Source organism: Carassius carassius, chromosome 39, assembly GCF_963082965.1.
Source record: "Carassius carassius chromosome 39, fCarCar2.1, whole genome shotgun sequence".
NCBI lineage: Eukaryota > Metazoa > Chordata > Actinopteri > Cypriniformes > Cyprinidae > Carassius > Carassius carassius.
The window spans coordinates 7387918-7410428 of NC_081793.1; the positions used below are offsets into that span (position 1 = coordinate 7387918).

Consider the following 22511-nt stretch of genomic DNA (forward strand, 5'->3'; position numbering starts at 1 on the left):
TATCACCAATTAGATTTTCAATACTTCATACCTGGTTTAGCGTTTTGGGTCACACTGCGAGACAAAATGTTAAATTGTTCCGCTGGACTGTCAAGCTTTGAAGACCATGTGACATCTTTGCTGCATATAAAGGTAAAGAGATACATTATAGGTGCATCCACACACACACACACACACACACACACACACACACACACACACACGTTTACTTAGCTATGTTGGCTTATCTAAATGGGGATACTCCATAGGTGTAATGGTTTTTATACTGTACAAACTTTATATTCTATTGCCCGCCTACACCAACCCTACCCCTAAACCTACCAGACCTACCCTACCAGAAAACGTTCTGCATTTTTGTAAAAACTTTGTTTACTTTATTTTTTATACCAGTTTTACAAACGAGGCTGTCCCCAAAGGGGGGGTTTTGTTGATTTTGTCAGGTTTAGCTCTCTTTTGGGTTTAAATTTGTCCCCAAAATATGGTTAAGTAGTCACACACACACTTCGTCAGTTTAATCCCCTCTAATCCCACAGTGCTTCAGTGCCAAGTGTTGCCCCTCCTGATAGTCTTTGTGTTCAAAGTCCCACCAAGTAGAAAGTTGTCATTCTTTAATGTGCTACCCAACCTGCTCCATAATGATAGCATGTGGCCCGGCAGATATCCCATAGATCTATCCCTGGAGTGAGATAAACTGTCCCCCTCTCTCCTCGTCTGCCTGTCTCTCTCTCCCGCTAAACAGTTGTCATGGTAGTCAACTTGTCCTTGGCAACATACCAGAGTCTGGTACGTCGGCTGGCCGAAAGCGGGTGAACGAGACGTGGCAAAAGGGACTGTGGGCAGCTAGTGGCACCCTCGTGCCAGTGGAGTGCCATGGGGTCAGCTGCAACATAAACACACAGGGAGAGAGGGTGTGCGTGTTCAAGAATAGGATGAAGTGATCCAGATATTTGAGCTCTGAGTAAACATATGTTTGTGACAGATGGCTGTTTGCATTAATGAAAATGAGAGCAAAGGATGAAAAATATATGCAAATTAAGAATATTCTACTGTGGATTACTAATACTTCATACTTCATTTGCTATATAATTTGAGATAATGTATACCATCTAATATGAATACATTTGCACTTCTTATTAAAAGAATAGCGAAAAATAAAAACCATCCAGCATCTGAGCAGATTTGGAGAAATTTACCGTTACGTCACTTGCTCACCAAGGGATCCTCTGTGAATAGGTGCCATCATAATGAGTTTAAACAACTGATAAAAGCATCACAATAATCCACATTATATTATAATTATATTTTTTAATATACAAATCCATAAATATGTTTGTTTTTTTGAATCTTAAATCCATTGCTTCCTGCTAAAATACGAGTCCTCTGTCCATAACATTTCTTTCTCCAGTGAAAATCGTGTGTAGTCCAAACCAGTAGAAAAATATGCATAGATAAAAAAATAGTCAAAAATAGTTCTAAAGAAATGTGTCTTGTATTTTGCCTTGATGGATTTGTTTCTTACAAACAAGCAGCTTTTTGCTTCACAAAACATTAACTGATGGATTGGGGTTGTGTGGATTACATGTGGTTTATTGTGATGATTTTAGCAGCTGTTTGGACTCTCATTCTGACAGCACCCATTTAGAGGATCCATTGGTGAGCAGGTGATGTAATGGTAAATTTCACCAAATCTGTTCTGATGAAGAAACAAAGTCATCTACATGTTGGATAGCCTGAGGCTGCGTACATTTTCAACAGATTTTCATAAAAAACCATCAACATAGCTTTCTCATCTAATCTTTACAACACTGTTAACAATATTTGATACGACTGAATACAATTTAAAACACAACTTTGCATGATTTTGTTATTTTGTAACAATAACCTCTAAATAAATATAAAAATCTCTTTAATGCAATTAATGCCTCAAAAATACAAACAAACAAACAGAAAAAAAACAACAACACTATCGACATCAAGATTGTAAGCTGGCTGAGAAACAGAAGAAGAGTCATATAGGTTTCAAATACATGATGGTCAGTAAATGATTTTGTCTTTTTTTTTGTGAACTACCCCTTTGATTCAAATATTAAATAGTTCTCTCTTCAAAAGACATGGAGTTTGTGTCTGCTTAAACAAAGTACTAGGGCAGCACTTTGTTCCCTATTTGTGGAAAGTATCTGTTAACATCCCTATATTCATCCTTATACTGTCTCAACAAAAAGCAAATCTATAACTCCAGTCATAAGAAGCATTCAATTCAAGCAGACACCACTCAGCATGCACACCTCTATTTCATCGCAATATTTTGATTATTTCAAATTAAACAGACTCACAGAAACCTGGCACAGGAATCAAAAGCCATACTGTCTTTCTTATTGTTTCACTGGGTAATGGGTGTTCAAGTGCATAACTGCCAATGCCTCTTATACCATCCCGTGCCAAAACCCTACAGGTGCCCATCTCTAAAATGATGCCAGGTTTGTGACACCAGGTCGGCGGGTTGGCACAGTCTGGCACTAGCATCCCCCTGGTCAACCCAGGATTCTGGCAAAGGTTAATGCTGAAGACACACTGTGGCATTATGGGTAAAACTCATTAATGCAAGTTGGATATTCCTTGATATAATAAAGCTTTTGCCAAATCTGAATACCGTTCTGGAAAGACATGTTTATTCATGGACTGGATCTGTCTTGCTCTGTGTGCTGTATTGCAATGCGATGCAATACACACACACACACACATTTGTTTTTGTGAAAAGTGGGGACATCTCATAGGCGTTATGGTTTTTATACTGTACAAACTCTATATTCTTTGGCCCTACACCAACCCTACACCTAACCCTAACCCTGCATTTTTACTTTCTCAAAAAAACTCATTCTGTATGATTTATAAGCGTTTTGAAAAAGTCACCCTCTCCTTGTAATACCTGTGTCATACCCATGTCATTATACAGAGTTGTGTCCTGATATGTCACAAAAAAAGAGCACACACACACACACACACACACACACACACACACACACACACACACAGACTCCATTTTGTATAGCTTATATATTGCATTGCATTTTTATCATATAGTATTATATGAAAAATGATATCATTATACAACCCGAATTCCGGAAAAGTTGGGACGTTTTTTAAATTTTAATAAAATGAAAACTAAGGGAATTTCAAATCACATGAGCCAATATTTTATTCACAATAGAACATAGATAACGTAGCAAATGTTTAAACTGAGAAATTTTACACTTTTATCCACTTAATTAGCTCATTTAAAATTTAATGCCTGCTACAGGTCTCAAAAAAGTTGGCACGGGGGCAACAAATGGCTAAAAAAACAAGCAGTTTTGAAAAGATTCAGCTGGGAGGACATCTAGTGATTAATTAAGTTAATTGATATCAGGTCTGTAACATGATTAGCTATAAAAGCTTTGTCTTAGAGAAGCAGAGTCTCTCAGAAGTAAAGATGGGCAGAGGCTCTCCAATCTGTGAAAGACTGCGTAATAAAATTGTGGAAAACTTTAAAAACAATGTTCCTCAACGTCAAACTGCAAAGGCTTTGCAAATCTCATCATCTACAGTGCATAACATCATCAAAAGATTCAGAGAAACTGGAGAAATCTCTGTGCGTAAGGGACAAGGCCGGAGACCTTTATTGGATGCCCGTGGTCTTCGGGCTCTCAGGCGACACTGCATCACTCATTGGCATGATTGTGTCAATGACATTACTAAATGGGCCCAGGAATACTTTCAGAAACCACTGTCGGTAAACACAATCCGCCGTGCCATCAACAGATGCCAACTAAAGCTCTATCATGCAAAAAGGAAGCCATTTGTGAACATGGTCCAGAAGCGCCGTCGTGTCCTGTGGGCCAAGGCTCATTTAAAATGGACTATTTCAAAGTGGAATAGTGTTTTATGGTCAGACGAGTCCAAATTTGACATTCTTGTTGGAAATCACGGACGCCGTGTCCTCCGGGCTAAAGAGGAGGGAGACCTTCCAGCATGTTATCAGCGTTCAGTTCAAAAGCCAGCATCTCTGATGGTATGGGGGTGCATAAGTGCATACGGTATGGGTAGCTTGCATGTTTTGGAAGGCTCTGTGAATGCTGAAAGGTATATAAAGGTTTTAGAGCAACATATGCTTCCCTCCAAACAACGTCTTTTTCAGAGAAGGCCTTGTTTATTTCAGCAGGACAATGCAAAACCACATACTGCAGCTATAACAACAGCATGGCTTCGTCGTAAAAGTGTCCGGGTGCTAACCTGGCCTGCCTGCAGTCCAGATCTTTCGCCTATAGAGAACATTTGGCGCATCATTAAACGAAAAAGACGACCACGAACTCTTCAGCAGCTGGAAATCTATATAAGGCAAGAATGGGACCAAATTCCAACAGCAAAACTCCAGCAACTCATAGCCTCAATGCCCAGACATCTTCAAACTGTTTTGAAAAGAAAAGGAGATGCTACACCATGGTAAACATGCCCCGTCCCAACTATTTTGAGACCTGTAGCAGAAATCAAAATTGAAATGAGCTCATTTTGTGCATAAAATTGTAAACTTTCTCAGTTTAAACATTTGCTATGTTATCTATGTTCTATTGTGAATAAAATATTGGCTCATGTAATTTGAAAGTCTTTTAGTTTTCATTTTATTAAAATGTAAAAAACGTCCCAACTTTTCCGGAATTCGGGTTGTATATACATATTTATTCAAAATCTTAAACAGTAATGGTAAACATATAAAAAAGAATATATATATATATTGTTAAAAATAAATGAGATATTGTTGAAATAAAGATAGTGATATTGAGACAGTTTGGGATAGTGAAATATTAGTGAAATATTAGTGAAACGTGTCTCTTTATAAATCCATTAAAAACCATTATCACATCTGTTGATTAAAAGACATTGCAAAGTACCATTTCATGTTATTTCAATGACATTCTGGCATTGCTTTAGTGCCTCCAAAAGTGTATTGTGTACTGTATTTCATTGTAATATATATATATCAACCTATTTCCTCAACGCGTAAGTAAGCCTATGCTTAACTTACGTTTCATTAGCCACTATAGGTAAATAACGAGGAGAATAACAATGAGGATTAAACGGTAAAACAGTTTGCAGTACAAACCAGTTTGTTCTTAATTAAGATAACAGATTAAAATAATATGATAGGACCCATCAATTGTCAATATCAAGCAGCAAAACAAACTTGTTTTGTACATCTAAAATTTAGGGGGCTGCACGATGTGTCGTTTAAGCATCGATATCGCGATGTACGAATCCACGATAGTCACATTGCAGGATGTGCGATGTAGGCTGTCGTAGTTGATCCGTTATTCATTAACTGTACGGGCCAGCTGCTCCCCGGCCTTGACGAATGTGATTCGCGGATTAATTACACAGTTTGACCATCATAGAGTGAAAGTTTATCATGTTTATCAAACACAATATGCATGTGTTTTTAAGTCCTGTCAGTTTAACAGGGCAGAGAGAGAGAGTGCACGAGAGAGAGAGCACGAGAGAGAGAGCGCGCGAGAGAGAGAGAGAGAGAGAGCGCGCTCGATAGAGAGAGAGAGACAGAGGGAAAGAGAGAGAGAGAGAGAGAGAGAGAGCGAGCGAGCAAGATTAGATTTCATATCGCAATATACAGTATATCGCAGAAAAATAAAATATTGCAATGTCATTTTTTCCCAATATCGTGCAGCCCTACTAAAAATAACTGGATGCAAATGAGACCAGAAGCTAGACATTTTTTCCATACTAATGAAGTCAATGGCTACCGTCAACTGTTTGGTTACCAACATCAATTTCAAAATATCTTAGTTTGTGTTCAAAAGCTGAAAGAAATTTATACAGGTTTGGAACAACTTTAGGTTGAGTAAACAATGATAAAATTTTCATTTTTATCTGTGCACTGAGTCCAAGACAATTTTTCTGGAGTTTCAATATTCCAGACCATGAAGATCACCTGATAGAATATTTCTGTCTGCCGATTTATCGCCAAACTCCTCTGCCCTCTGAACCTGTGCCTGACCCAACATGTCGCTGCCTGAAGCACCTGCCAGCTGCCAGCGGTTAGTGTACCCAGCTTGTGTGCGGTGACATAGTGAGCGAGCTGACACCTGTTAAAAGCATAGAATAACAGTACAGTATGTGCTAAATATTGCAAAGGGAAATAAATACATTTGGTACAGAGACATGAATTTGATTTAAACTTACACTTCTTGTAGAGTTTTGTTGTGATTTGTGGGAGGTTATAAACATCGACCTGAAAAACAAATGCACTGAATGAGTAGTCTAATAAAGGTTTACACACACAATACCTTAAACTAAGTAATGATGCCGACAATTCAGCTTTGCACATTTTACTGTTAACAGAATAGGGGTGTGCAATATACATCGTCTACGATAATGTTTACGATAACATTATCGAGTATATTACAAAAACAAACAAAAACTAAAAAAACACCCAGAGTGCACATTTACAATAGGCGACGTAGGCTAGGTTAGACGACTGTGCATGAGCACATTTATTAGAGTTTACACTTTCACTGTATTATTTAGTCTATTAAAATACATTTAAAATACATCACCCCAAATTCAAGAAATAGAGGCAAAAATGCCCCATGTGACTTTTATATTTATATCACCTGATATGATTAATATCACACGAAGAGTAGTTTTTTCTCCAAATATCAACACAATTGGAAATGTGATACTGATTTTATAAAACGGTCCAATAAAAAATAAGTTAATACTAACTGACTTACATTTTAGACACAAGTTCCTGTATTATTAAATAAATAGTTTCAAACAAAGCCACATCAGAACTGTTTTACATCTCTGAGCAACACCCAACCATGTTTCAGTTGAATGACTCAATGACTCACTCATGCAGTAATTTGCCGCACCTACTGCCGATTTTAGGTTTATATTTTGAGTTTATTTTCCCTTTTTACCCCAAATCATAAAAGAAAATCTGTTTTAATTTTTTTAAACATCTGATATTTATTTATATGGTTCAATTTGTATGTATTTGTATAACATTTTCATGAGTGTATGTCAAAGGGAACAAAGTTGTATTTTCTAAATACTGAGTGGCATTTGAGGGAAGAGTTGCCATGGTGACTATGGCACGTCTTTAGTCAACAGAGGACCGCTTGACTAAAGACAAACTCTTGTCTCTCTTTTTCTTCATTACAAAAAGACATTCTCATCTATTGAGTGGACTTCCAGGGCGGGATCTGCAACAGATTTGTGGGGGCTCGTCCGGGATTGACTTTGAACAACACAGTGAAGTTGATCCAGAGATTTTTGAACTGTGGGACCAGAGACTTGGTGCTGTGGTGCTTGTGATCGCCTACTCTACAGAGACGTCGAGTTGAAGATTGTGTGAAAGTGGTGAATGGATGGCTGACTTCATCTTGGGAAATTGACTGTGATGGAAGGGACTGTGGGAAGTTTCATGGCGGACTGTGCAAGAAGAAGCCTGGTGTGGGACATTAAGAAGTTTTTGATCACAATGTCTGCTGATGTACTGTTCCGAGTTGCCAACATTCTTGGTCCAGTACCAGGAAGAGACCAGTCAGAACTAGCCCCAGAAGATTCTGAGAGATGTTTTGATCATGTTAATGCCTTCATGTCCAGTGAGCTTTTGCTTGAATCAGAGGACAAAGGTATGAATGAACTGTTATCGTTACAAGAGACTGTGAAATCTGTTAAACATATGTGCACAGTTGTATATTCACAAGAGATTAAAAAAACATACACACTACATCCAAAACTCAATCACTCAACACTACTGATCCTGTTCAGTCAACATCATCATTCAGTGTAACTGGATCAGGGGGCATTAGAATGGCCAGAACTGACACAAAGACAGAAGTACAGAGGATGCTTTCTGATTATGAAAAGCTCAGTAAGAAACTTCTTCAATATATGTCTACACCTACACAACATAATACACTGCCACAACAAACAAGTAAACAACATACAATCCAACCTGAAGTTCTAAAGCAGCTCCATTTTGACAGGGTGTTCCCTATTAGCAGCCTTTCTTACATTCCACACTGGGAATTTAAGATAAATGGGGGTCAAATTGGGGATCACACATCAGATATAATGTATAATAATGTTTGTAGGCAGATAGATAATGGTGTAAAAGGGAACTTTAGTGATGCATAAATAGTCAGAGTGGTACTGCGAATTATAAAGCCAGGAGTTTTCAAGGACATGCTAATGAACAAAGACGACATGACCATCAGAGAACTTAAGGGTTTTTTACATTTGCATTTTGGTGACAGAAGTAGCACTGAATTGTTTCAGGACTTAAAGGGTTAGTTCACCCAAGTGTCCCAGTTCCCACAGTCAGCAGATGTTAGAAAAAAAGTGTTTATTACATTTGAAATCTGGATATTAGCCTTACAAAAAAGCATGGATTAGCTACAGGGAGTCATGTGAGGGACATTTTCTTACAGACGGGTGCACTTTATTTCACATCTTCTAAACATTTGACAACAAACACCAGCTTACCTCACTGAAAGACTTGGAAGAGCAAGGACAATTTAACTTTGATTGGCTTATTTTAAAAGAGGAAAGTCACATACACCTAGGATGCTTCGAGGGTGAGTAGAAGATGGACGCATTTTCATTTTCGGGTGAACTAACTCTTTAATGTGCACCAAACAAAGTGAACATGAAACACACCAACAGTTTCGGTAAAGGGTCATGGGGCTAGGTCCACCATCCCATTCAAAGCCCAGCATGGCAAGTTGTGCGCAACTCAGTGAAGAGTCTACTAAGGAGATAAAAGCTGTGAAAGAAACCCCTGAAATGAAAAGTCATAGTGATACTATAAAACAACTTACTGCAAAAATGTATGCACTTACCAACATGGTGAATACTATGCAGCACTCCATGTCACAATCACCCAGAAACAGCTGTGAGTTTTCAGCAAAGAAGTCTACTGCCTGTCACATAAACTGTCCACGTGGCTGTACAGAGTGTGATGAAAGGGGGCTTCAAGGCTGTACTCACGGTTTCATTTGTGGTCAAGCAGGACATTGTGCTGTTGGATGCCTGCAGAAGCAATGTCACTGAAAGGGGACAAACAGTGACTCAGGTACACACATACCAGCCAAATGTAGAGCATCCACAACTAACAGAGTCAGAGGCAAAAAGATCCACCTTACCAAAAAACACTTATCGAAAACAGGAAGTCAAACAGCTGTTAATGAAGAGGGAACTCAGAACCCTACCGAGATTGCACACACAACTCCAAATTATTAATTAATCAAGGTGATAAGGAGTAAAGCTTTGACAAACTGTAATTTGAATTACCAGTAAGGGCACTACTGGACACTGTCACAAGTCAGTATAATAGACCACAAATGGAAGGAGCAGTACTTACCGGATGTTGAAGTGAGACCACTCAATGAACTCCTGGAGTATAATGACAACCTTGAAGTTTATGCTGTGAACAGAGAGTCAATCCCATTTGATGGCTGGGCGATCATAACTGTGAACCTATTCGAAAATGATGACGTCTGTCCATCAGTGTCCCTTTCCTGGTGGGCAGACTGCAGATTGAGAGGCCACTATTGGGGTACAATGTAGTAGAGGAACTGATACAAGAGAACCCTGAATGTCTAATGCCAACACTTGTCTCGTTGTTCACTGGAGCCATTGATGTATCTAATCAAACATGGCACAGTAAGACTCCAGGCTGTTTGAACCTCAGGAAGACAGTGTAGTTCTATCACGTCTAGTCACTGGCTGAGGGCCTCCTGGAGATACACTCAAAGATTAACCCTTATGTGTCTATAACTATTGGAAACAACACTTTGTTTATGTGATGTGACTATACCACAGGGTACAGTAATTGAAACTGTACAGTTAATTGAAAAAATTGTGGACCTTGAACGATCAACTACTAGACCAGTGCACCTTGCAATGATTCAAACTGCTGCCACTTCAGAAGATGAGGTGAATCCTTCATTGTGGTATCCCCCATTAACCTAAGACATTTAAATGAGAGACAGCAAGGAATTGTCAAGAGAATGCTGTATGAGGAATCTGATGCATTTAGCAGAAATGCAGATGACATTGGGCGTATACCAAGCTTACAAATACAGATAAGCCTAAAGGATGACATCTCAGTTCAACAGTACCAAAGCCTCTGTTTAATGAAATGAAGGGTTACATACAAGACCTCTTAACAAAAGGATGGATCGTTAAATCAAAGTCTCCATTTGCTGCTCCCACGGTCTGCGTCCGAAAGAAGGATAACAACCTGCAACTTTGTGTTGATTATCACCTCCTGAATAAGAAGACTGTCCCAGACAGACATCCATTACCCAGGATACAGGACTTGATTGATAAACTTGAAGGTTACATCTGGTTCAGCATCCTAGATCAGGGCAAAGCATAACATCAAGGTTTCATTACAGAAGGGTCTAGGCACATGACAGCCTTTATCGCCCCTTAATGTTGTATACCTTACCTGGACAATATACTACGCTATGCAAAGTCCTTTGAAGAACATGTGGCTCAAGTTGAAAGCTGAAAAATGTGAGTTAATTCACAGTGAAGTCTGGTACGTTGGGCGCTTGATATCGACTGAGGGGGTGCGAACAGATATTAAAGACTTGGAAGCTATTCAGTCGCTCACAAATAAGACACCCCACATTGTTGGTGATGTAAGAAGACTACTAGGCTTCCTTAGTTATCATAGTGCTTTCATTCAGGACTTCACCAGAATAGCAAAACCATTGTATGATCCTCAACAGGCAAAACCTGATACTCTAAGAGATCTGCGCAGTCTGAGGAATGTCAGAGGTCCACAAGTCCCCTCCAGAACTTCAGTGGAATGGGTTAATGACCATCAGCAAATTCTGGAAGAGTTAATCGGTAGGTTAGTAAACCCACCTGTATTGGCCTACCCGGATTTCAACTTACCATTTACACTCCACACTGATGCATCTGAGAGGGGTATGCGAGCTATTCTCTACCGACATCAAGATGAAAACGGTTCGGTTCCAGAACACTGACTGCAGCTGAAAAGAACTATAGACTACACAGTGGGAAGCTTGAATTCTTGGCATTAAGGTGGGCAGTGGGCACATCCCCTGGATATGGAAGCATATGAGGCAAAGCGCACAGAGCAGTTATCCTCAGAAGCAGTGCAGGCAACCTGGCAGGGAAACCATGCTGCTAAACAGAAAGATGTGGCTCTCCACATGTCTTCAGTGAGGGATGAACAACTGCTGCATAGCACATGGATGCCTAACATAAGTCAAAATGAACTGATCAGGGCTAAAAAAAAAAAGAGGATTCAGTAGAACATGGAGGAAAGTGTAAGACCGAGAACATCACACTTACCAAAGAGGTGAGAGGAGAGGTGATGGGGCTAGGAAAATGTTCTTGCATGAGTGGAACAGGTTATACCTGGAGGGAGGACTTTTATACCGACAGACTGGAGAGAGGAAGCAGCTTGTCCTACCTAACAAATACAAACAATTAGTGTTGGAGTACCTTCATGACAAGATGGGGCATGTGGGTAGAAAGCGGGTGCTGAATCTAGTGAGAGAGCAGTTTTATTGGCCTTACATGAAGAATGAAGTGGATGAGTATGTTTCTAAGAGGTGCCCATGTATAAAACAGAAAAAAAACATCAGTTCATGTTCAAGCACCTATGGGCAGCATAAAATCATAGTTGCCAATGGACCTAGTGTGTTGACTACTTACACCCGAAGCCAAGTCGTGGAGGTTATGAATATATCCTTGTAGTCATGGACCACTTCACAAGAATTGCGCAAGCCAAAAAAAAAAAAAAACAAGTCAGGATGGACTGCTGCTGATTGCCTTTTTAAAGATTATATTCCATGCTTTGGTTACCCTGCCAAGTTGCATCATGACCAGGGTCGAGAGTTTAAGAATGAGCTCTACCGTGCACTCCAACAGTTTGTGGGAATAGGCCATTCACGAACATCACCTTATCATCCTCAAAGTAATCCAGTGGAAGGTTCAACCGAACTCTCTTAAAGATGTTGAAGACGCTGGCAGACAAAGAGAAGAAAAGGTGGAAAGAACACCTACCACAAGTTGTGCATGCCTACAACTGCACTAGGCATGAGTCCACTATTATTCCCCTTTCTATTTGTTATATAAATGAAATCCTCTCCTCCCAGTAGACCCAATCTTTGGTCTTGTGGAAAAGACAGACAAGGTCACACATTAAGGGTACGCAGACCAGTGGGCAACCAGAATGGCTGAAGCATGTTGAATTGCAGAGGAGCACAGCAAACAGTCTAGTGTTAGGGGCAAAGAACAGTAGGATCGAAAAACAAGAGGAGTCATACTGAAGCCAGGAGACAGGGTACTTGTCAGGAACCTTGGAGGACAGGGAGGCCCTGGAAAGCTGAGATCCTACTGGGAAAAAGCAACTTATGTGGTGAAGGAAAAGATTTCAAACAACCCTGCATATATAGTTTGTCCAGAGAAAGGTGGTAACAGAAAGCCCAGAATGTTACATTGAAACCTACTTTTACTGGTGAACGACTTACCTGTGGAGGCGCCACTGAAATCACCGCTTACAAAGTAACCTGCAAAAGAAAGAAATACACATATACAGACAATCAAAGACCACAGAGACAAAGAGAGAAGTAACTTTAGCAGAGACATTGACACAGCAGACTCAGATGAGGATTGTGAATTGGGAGGATACTGGTTGACTGTCCCAGCCAATTTGACAGAGCCAAGGAGAGATGATCCAGTGAGTGCCTGCAAGAGACCTATTCAGTCAAATACAAAGAGAAGAACCCATACTCAATAAGATCCCACTTCCCATGGATGATGAAATTGGTGCAGATAGTGTATGTGCTATACCTGAAGAGATGTCAGATGTAGTAATTGCAAGCCCAGACCTGAATACTCAAGCTGAAATTAGGCAAGCTACCAGAGATTGGAGACCAAGACAGACGTTCACATATGAGACACTAGGTCAGCCAACATTGCAGACACATACATCAGTTAACACTGTAGGTTTTTATGGGCCACCAAGCTAGACAAAAAGGGGCCTATACATCATAATATCTTACACCAACATACTGTACTTACCTTCATACTACATACCTCCAGGTGACATACCTTTTATGCCATGCCAGTCATTCACACCATTTACATACCTTGTATGTGTCTATTGAGACTATGGTGCTTTAAGAAAATTTGGGAGGTATTATCTTCTTTTTCTAGGAGAGTGCGACCCCCACATGGCGTTCAGGTCACAGGAATATTGAATTGAATTGAAACTGAAAATTGAAATTACATTTTATTTATTATTTACATGTGTCTGTGTACTTATATAACATATTTTGTCTATGTATTTATATAGCATATTGTCATGGTGTATGTCAAAGAGAACAAAGTTGTATTTCCTAAATACTAAGTGACATTTGAGGAAAGATTTGCCATGGTGACTACGGCGCGTCTTCAGTCAACAAAGAGGACCGCTTGACTAAAGGCAAACCCATGTCTCTCTCTTTCTTCATTACAAAAAGGTTAGTAAATGGCCAAATGTCAAGAAAAATTACTAATTCATATTTTTTACTGTCCAGTTAATGTATTTCAATTAGATTTAATTAGTAATTTCAGAACAGCTGTCCTGTTATAGGGTTCACTTGTGTTTAACACTTTGCATTGAGTTTGAAGTGGTCACGTTTATGTGTAACTGTACATAAAATAAGCATTTTAATGTCAAGTCAAGTCACCTTTATTTATATAGCGCTTTAAACAAAATACATTGTGTCAAAGCAACTGAACAACACTCATTAGCAAAACAGTGTGTCAATAATGCAAAATGACAGTTAAAGGCAGTTCATCATTGAATTCAGTGATGTCATCTCTGTTCAGTTTAAATAGTGTCTGTGCATTTATTTGCAATCAAGTCAACGACATCGCTGTAGATGAAGTGACCCCAACTAAGCAAGCCAGAGGCGATAGCGGCAAGGAACCGAAACTCCATCGGTGACAGAATGGAGAAAAAAACCTTTTGAGAAGCCAGGCTCAGTTGGGGGGTCAGTTCTCCTCTGACCAGACGAAACCAGTAGTTCAATTCCAGGCTGCAGCAAAGTCAGATTGTGCAGAAGAATCATCTGTTCCCTGTGGTCTTGTCCTGATGGTCATCTGAGACAAGGTCTTTACAGGGGATCTGTATCTTGGGCTTTAGTTGTCCTGGTCTCCGCTGTCTTTCAGGGATGTAGAGGTCCTTTCTAGGTGCTGATCCACCATCTGGTCTGGATACGTACTGGATCCGGGTGACTGCAGTGACCCTCTGATCTGGATACAGACTGGATCTGGTGGCTATGGTGACCTCGGAATAAGAGAGAAACAGACTAATATTAGCGTAGATGCCATTCTTCTAATGATGTAGCAAGTACATCGGGTGGTATGGGAAGTGTTCCCGGTTCCAGTTTACCTAATTAATGCAGCCTAAAAATCCTTTAACAGATTTGGATATTAAAAGCATATTAGTGTGTTATGTGTAAACTAGGTTAAAGAGATGAGTCTTTAATCTAGATTTAAACTGCAAGAGTGTGTCTGCCTCCCGAACAATGTTAGGTAGGTTATTCCACAGTTTAGGCGCCAAATAGAAAAAGGATCTGCCGCCCGCAGTGGATTTTTTAATATTCTAAGTATTATCAGAGAATGTAGCGGATGTAGAGGATTATAATTTAAAAGGAGCTCATTCAAATACTGAGGTGCTAAACCATTCAGGGCTTTATAAGTAATAAGCAATATTTTTAAATCTATACATTGTTTAATAGGGAGCTAGTGCAGTGTTGATGTTACATTTATGAACTTTCTGTTCCCTTATTTGGTCACCTTCCTCCTTGTTTTGGTTAATTGATTATTGCCCACCTGTCTCCAGTTCCCTCATTACCTTCTGTGTGCTTAAATACCCGTTCTGTTCAGTTCCTCCTCGTCCGTGATTGTCAAAGCTGTATGTGCATCTGAATGTGAATGTCAATGTCTATGTTAATGCTGTATCTGTATATGTAACTTAATCTTCTTCGTTTTCTTCAGTAAACTCCTCATTTTGGTCAAGATCCTCCTCAAGCTCCTTCTTACGTTTAGCACTATACCTCATTTGTAACAGTTGACAGGACCGGGCTAATATGGTCACACTTCCTGGTTCTAGTAAGAACTCTTGCTGCTGCATTTTGGACTAGATGTAGTTTGTTTATTAAGCGTGCAGAACAACCACCCAATAAAGCATTACAATAATCGAACCTTGAGGTCATAAATGCATGGATTAACATTCCTGCATTTGACATTGAGAGCATAGGACGTAATTTAGATATATTTTTGAGATGGAAAAATGCAGTTTTACAAATGCTAGAAACGTGGCTTTCTAAGGAAAGATTGCGATCAATTAGCACACCTAGGCTCCTAAGTGATGACGAAGAATTGACAGAGCAGCCATCAAGTCTTAGAGAGTGTTCTAGGTTATTACATGCAGAGTTTTTAGGTCCTATAATTAACACCTCTGTTTTTTCTGAATTTAGCAGTAAGAAATTACTTGTCATCCAGTTTTTTATATCGACTATGCATTCCATTAGTTTTTCAAATTGGTGTGTTTCACCGGGCCGCGAAGAAATATAGAGCTGAGTATCATCAGCATAACAGTGAAAGCTAACACCATGTTTCCTGATGATATCTCCCAATGGTAACATATAAAGCGTGAAGAGTACTGCCCTAGTACTGAGCCTTGAGGTACAGTACTCCATACTGCACTTGTGATCGATATGATACATCTTCATTCACTGCTACGAACTGATGGCGGTCATATAAGTACGATTTAAACCATGCTAATGCACTTCCATTAATGCCAACAAAGTGTTCAAGTCTATGCAAAAGAATGTTGTGGTCAATTGTGTCAAACGCAGCACTAAGATTTAATAAAACTAATAGAGAGATACAAACACGATCAGATGATAAGAGCAGGTCATTTGTAACTCTAAGGAGAATTCTAACTCTAATGTACCTATTAATGGGTTTGTTTTAATGTTAAAGTTAACAACTGCCAGTATGAGGATACAAAAATACAATTAATCAGATACTGTTATTACTTACCCATATTACTTACCTGAATTCAGTCAGCTATGTGAGTTGTGTGAAACATTGATAGGATTTATTTCTTTGTTTATTTAACTGTTTATTTATTCAACTGTCACAGCAGTCGCACTCACAACAGACCCGAAAGAGAAGACAATGCTCAATAAAGTTGTAATTTTTGCTATTTTAGGACCAAAATGTATTTTCGATGCTTTAACAAATTCTAAATGACCCTCTCTACAAATTCAGTATCTCAAAAAATTGAATATTAAATTTTGAGCTTGATCATTTTGATTAATTTTGAGTAAAAATACTGGGTACCTTTTGGGCTAGTTTAGAACATGTAACCACAATTGTGGGAAAGACTACTGACTTGACAGTTGTCCAGAAGACAATCATCAACACAAAAGGTCATTGCTGTAAGGGCTGGCTGTTCACAGAGTGCTGTATCAAAATATATTCCTAGAATGTTGACTGGAGGGAAAAAGTGTGGTAGAAAAAGGTTCACAATCAACAAGGATGACAACAGCCTTGGGAAGATTGTCAGGAAAAGCAGATTCAAGAACTTGGGAGAGCTTCACAAGGAGTGGACTGAAGCCTGAGTCAGTGCATCAAGAGTCACCACACTCAGACATCTTCAGGAAAAGGGATACAGCTGTCACATTCCTAGAACCAAGCCGCTCCTGAACCAGAAAAAACATCAGAAGCATTTCACCTGGGGTAAGGAGAAAAAGAACTGGACTGTTGCTCAGTGGTCCACAGTCCTCTTTTCGGATGAAAGTAAATTTAGAATTTCATTTGGAAATCAAGGTCTGGAGTCTGGAGGAAAAGCACAGAATCCAAGCTGCTTGAAGTCCAGTGTGAAGTTTCTGAAGGCAGTGATGATTTGGGGTGCCTTGACGTCTGCTGGTGTTGGTCCATTGTGTTTTATCAAGTCCAAAGTCAATGCAGGAGATTATGGAGCACTTTTATGCTTCCACCCCCTGACAAGCTTTATGGATATGCTGATTTCCTTTTGCAGCAGGACTTCAGAACCTGCCCACACTGCCAAAACCACTTCCAAGTGGTTTGCTAACCATGATATTACTGTGCTTGATTGGCCAGCCAACTCACCTGACCTTAACCTGACAGAAAATCAATGGGGTATTGTGAAGAGGAAGATAAGTAACATTTGACAAACAATACAGAGGAGCTGAATGCCGCTATCAAAGCAACCTGGGCTTCAGTAACGACTCAGCTGTGCCACAGGCTAATCGCCTCCATGCTACGCTGCATTAAAGCAGTAATTTGTGCAAAAGAAGCCCCAACCAAGTACTGAGTGCATAATTAAACCTGCTTGGAGATCTTGAACATTTTTGTTTTGTAAATGTTTTTTTTTTATTTATCTTCAGAAAATATTCACATTTTTGAGATACTGAATACTGTCATAACCATCAGAACTAAAACAACTCTTGAAATATTTCAGTTTGTATGCAATGAAGCTAGATTATAAGAAAGTTTGCTTTTTTGAATTAAATTACAAAAAATAAAGTACTTTTCCATGATATTCAAATTTTTTGAGATGCACTTGTAAATGGACTTGGATAACCACACTACTTAAGAAACTTACTCTTGCTTCAGAAGTGGACATCCGAAACTTCCTTGCTGTCGGTTGTTAAAGCTCTAAGACTGGCAAGAGCGGCTTCCAAATCTTCAATACTTATCTTATTGTCCACTGCTTTTGACATGGTTAACCACCAGATCCTCCTGTCAGCCCTATTGGCAAAGGCCATCTCAGGAAACGCACTCCAGTGGTTTGAGTCTTACCTCTCAGATAGGTCCTTCAATGTATCTTGAGCTGCTTGCATCTTAGCATGTCTGACAGACATTTATTGCTGGATGAAAGGCCATCACCTTCAACTTAAACTAAACTTTCACACAATTCACCTATCTGTATACCGCTGTTCCCTCTCGAGGCGGTAACTCAACATTACCTCAGCTAAGACGTATATGGGAACTCTATCCTTCTCCACTTTCACTGAAATCTTATTGGCTAACGCCAGCTGGGGACAGCTGGCCAATTGACGCGAAGCATGCAAATACTGACAGGTCAGCGGGCAGTATAAAATGCATGGGTGCGAAAATTACGTCAGAATCTCTTTCTTCACGCTAGAAGTCTTATCTAAGTCATCGTGGAAGTTGCAATAGAGGACTACTCACCCTGTTTTTCCTCTCCGCATCCGATGGCTGCTAATGCTAGATTCGGACCTTCACCAGTTCTGTGTGACCTGCCTAAAAAAAAAAGGGATTCTCACACGGACCACACGTGCGCCCACTGTGCCGAGCTGCCAGTGCGCGCCCTTAGAGCCAGAGTGGTTGGAAAACAGCTGGAATGAGGCCCACTGCCGCCAGCGAGCCGCTGGTGGGCCCTCCCCCGCCCGAAGACGAGTTTGATGTCGGCGTGGTGGACGATAGCTTCCGCCCCGCGAACTTCGTCCTCTTTGGAGCTGGCGAGGAAAACGACTCCATGTCGCTTTCGACGTCGGAAAAGGTTTGGACCTCTCAGTAAAGAGGGATCGCCCCGACCAAGAGGGCCCTGCAGACCTCCAGGAGGAGCTCGTCAGGGTCTTCGGCAATGCCGTCACGGAGCTGGGTCTCGCTTGCAACGCACCTGACGAGCCTGTGAAAGGTAACTGGACTCGTGGCTCTTCCAGTCGAGCTGCTACCAGACAGCATTGAGGCATGCAAGAGCTCGTGGTGAAGTCGTGGGCTGCACCCCAATCGGCGCGCACCCACTCTGCTACGCAGGCCATGTTCACGCACGTGGACGGGGCGGAAACCCTCCCATCGTCGAGGAGACTGTGCACCTGTGCCCGTTTCCCTCTGCATTTGGTTCGGACCACAGCCTGCCTTCCAAGCCGTGCGGTTCACGGCCCTTAGACGGACAAAGCCTATACTTCTAAAGGGGAAGGCAGCTTCTGCCCTTCATGCCAGGGCAATACTCAAGGTGTTTCAGGCAGACGGCGGCACAGTAGCGCTGACGTCATCAAGGATCTGCGCGCGGCAACTGATCTCGCGCTGATGGTTACTAGGCGCTCTGCTCAGCCATTTCACGGGGCTCATGGTCGTCCTTACAGGCACCTATGGCTTACCCAGCTGTCCTCGAAGACGAGGACCATAGGACGCTCCTAAACGTTCCAGTTGCTCCCTCTAGCCTCTTTGGTGACGTCATGGAGCTTTTCTCAGAGACGCAGAAAGCGCGCCAAGGCGATGAGCCACGTGATACCCCGTCGCTCACTCCAGTCTTCATCTGCGAGGTTCCGCTCTTATGCACCTCGTCAGGCTCTAAGACCAGCTAAAATTGGTGACACCCCGCTCTGAACCGGATGCTCGTTTCGGCCGAAACCAGCAGTGGTAAGAACCTGGGAGGAAACGTCAGGGTCGGTTGAGGACCCCGCGCCGCGAGAGAGCCAGCGCGCCATCGAGCCGTCTCTCTGACTGACCGATAAAAAGAGTGAAAAGAGTGAGTGTGCAGGAGGCCCCCAAGTGCCATGTTCAAATGCATCATGTCCCCCATTTCCTTCGGGCAAAGATTGCTATGTGTGTTTAAATGCTGTTTGTGTGAGTTCCACAATGAAGCATGTACACAATCAACAAAAGAGCTTTTTCTTTCTCTTACATTCAACACTGTGTCACTCGCCCTGTCTCATAGCAGCGCTGAGCCACAACCCATGATTATAATGGCCTCGCGAGGGAGCGAGAGTGCCAACACCACAAAAACACGGTGTCATCCTCCATGTTCAGATGCATTATGTCCCCCATGTTCCTTCGGGCGACGATTGCTATGTCTGTTTAAATCCTGTTTGTGTGAGTTCCACAATAAAAGCATGCATACAATCAACAAAAGAGCTTTACTTCCTCTTACACTCATCACTGTGTGACTCACCCTGTCTCAGAACAGTGCAGAGCCACAACCTATGATTATAATGGCCTCGCGAGGGAGCGAGAGTGCTAACACCACAAAAACACATGCATAATGTCCCCCATGTCACTATGGGTGACGATTGCTATATGTGTTTATATGATGTTTGTGTGAGTAAAAATTTTACTATAGAAGCATGTATCCAAATTCTTGCACCCAACATTGTGTCACTCGCCCTGTCTCTAACAGCGCAGAGCCACAAACCCATGATTATAATGGCCTCTTGATGGCGCAAGAGTATCACACCATTACGCAACGCGACCCACCCTCCCGCCAGTGCTTCCAGCCTCGCGTGGACGGGGCCCTGGTCAAAATAAGCCATCAGTGGCTGTAGAGGTAACGCGTCCGCGGTGTCATTTCATGGACGGTAGGAAGGCTATCCCAGGCGTTTCACCGTGGATACTGGGAATATTCACGATGGATATTCTCTCTAATTCAAACGCAGACCTCCCCGCTTCAATGGCGTGGTCCCGTCACTGACTTTGCCCCAGAACCGTCCTGTTCTGCGACAGGAAATTCTCAGTCTGCTCGAGAGGGAGCGATAGAGCGAAATTTCCCCTCAGATCAAGCGGAATGAGCATGTTGAATTATCTGGACAATTGGCTGATTTTAGCCCACTCAAGAGATGTGCTATCAGTCACGTGAAAACAATGCTTCGCCGTTTGGATATGCTGGGACTGCGTGTGAATATGCAGAAGAGCGTGTTTTTACGAGTCAGACTGTAACATATCTGGGAATATGTTTGTACTCGATGGCGATGCGAGCCCATCTCTCTCTAGAGCATTTCATCGACTCTGTGCTGTTTCAGACCGGCCAGGTCGTTTACACTGAGGGAATTTCAGAGGCTTCTGGGACTGATGGCGGCGGCTTCTTCAGTGCGCCATCTGGGTCTGCTACATTGCGGCCGCTACTGTTTTGGCTGTAACTCGAGTTCCGCCGAGAGCGTGGTCTTCGGTCCACAAGCACATACGGTCATTCACAGTTGCGTCAGCACTCTGAGACCGTGGAACAGCCCGGATATGTTCAGCCCAGGAGCTCTTTTCTCTACGAACGCGTCTACTTCAGGCTGGGGAGCAGTGCGTCTGGGCGTACCTGCCTCAGGCCTGTGGTCGGAGTCACAGAGAAGGTGGCACATACACCATTTGGAATACACCTTTTGGTCGAAATTGGAGCGGCAACTTGTACTGATTCAAACCGACAACACGTCTGTGGTCTCGTACATAAATCGCCAGGGCGGCTTGCGCTCCAGAGCTCTATTCAAACATGCAGCGAGTCTCCTGTTGTGGGCGGACCGAGACTTAATCTCCATAAAAGCGTCGCACATCCCCGGTACTTTGAACCGTGGAGTGAGCATGCTTTCGAGGAACGGGATTCCTCAAGGAGATGGAGGCTTCACCCAGGATCAGATCTAATGATTTGGGAGGGAGGAAGTGGATTTGTTTGCCATGAGCGAGAACACACACTGTAAGACGTTCTTCTCGCTATCTCACTCCCCCCTGCCGTGCGCGTTGGCCGGAAGCCAGGCTTACACGTTCCCTCCGGTGAAGATTCTGCCTGTGTTGTGCAAAATCAGGGAGGAGAGAGTGTCAGTTATACTCGTGGCCCCGAACTGGGCCGAATCAGCCCTAGTTCGCGGACCTAAGAGAGTTAGTGATGGCTCCCCCATGGCGAATCCCCCTCAGGCAGGACCTGCTGTGTCAGGCGAGCGGCACAATATGGCACCCCAGCCCCGAGCTGTGGAACCTTCATGTTTGGCCGCTGCGTGGACCATAATAAGCGGGACGCTCTGCACTCACGAGTGCTAAACTCACTTACAGAGACGCGAGCACCATCAAACATTCGCTGCTACGTGCAGAAATGGGGAGTTTTCACAAAATGGTGCGAGGACATTTATGTTGACCCGGGGACCTGTTCCGTATCGGATGTTTTGTGCTTTCTACAGCACAGTATGGATAGCGGGAGTTTGAAACCATCCACGCTGAAGGTGTATGTGACCGCTATTGCCGCTTTTCGTTCCCCGGTTGACGGGCAAACGATCAGTAAGCACGCTCTGGTAATCAGTTTTCTCAGGGGAGCAAGGAGATTGTGTACTTCATGGCCGCCCTCCGTGCCGCAGTGGGATTTAGCTCTAGTTTTGAGGGCTCTATCTCTTACTACCGTTCGAGCCCTTAGCTTCGATGGCGGTTAAGGAGCTTCCCCGAAGTCTGCTTTGCGTTTGGTGAACGATATTGCATCGGTTTCGGACCTGGCGACTGTAACGTCACTCTCCGGCCGAGACCAGGTTTCGTTCCGAAGTCACTCAATACACCGTTTTGTTTCCCTACCCGTCTTATCTGTTGAGCCGTCAGCCTCGCGTGACGCTGATACTCAGAGCGCCGGGACCCTGTTAGGGTTTTACGGATGTATATGAATCGCTCGGCCGCCTTTC

At 42.2% G+C, this 22511-nt stretch overlaps 1 pseudogene; it reads right to left on the bottom strand.

Annotated features, from left to right (window-relative positions):
* The window catches only part of LOC132121008 (BTB/POZ domain-containing protein 16-like), a 39294-nt pseudogene that overhangs the window by 12514 nt on the left and 4269 nt on the right, over positions 1-22511 (bottom strand).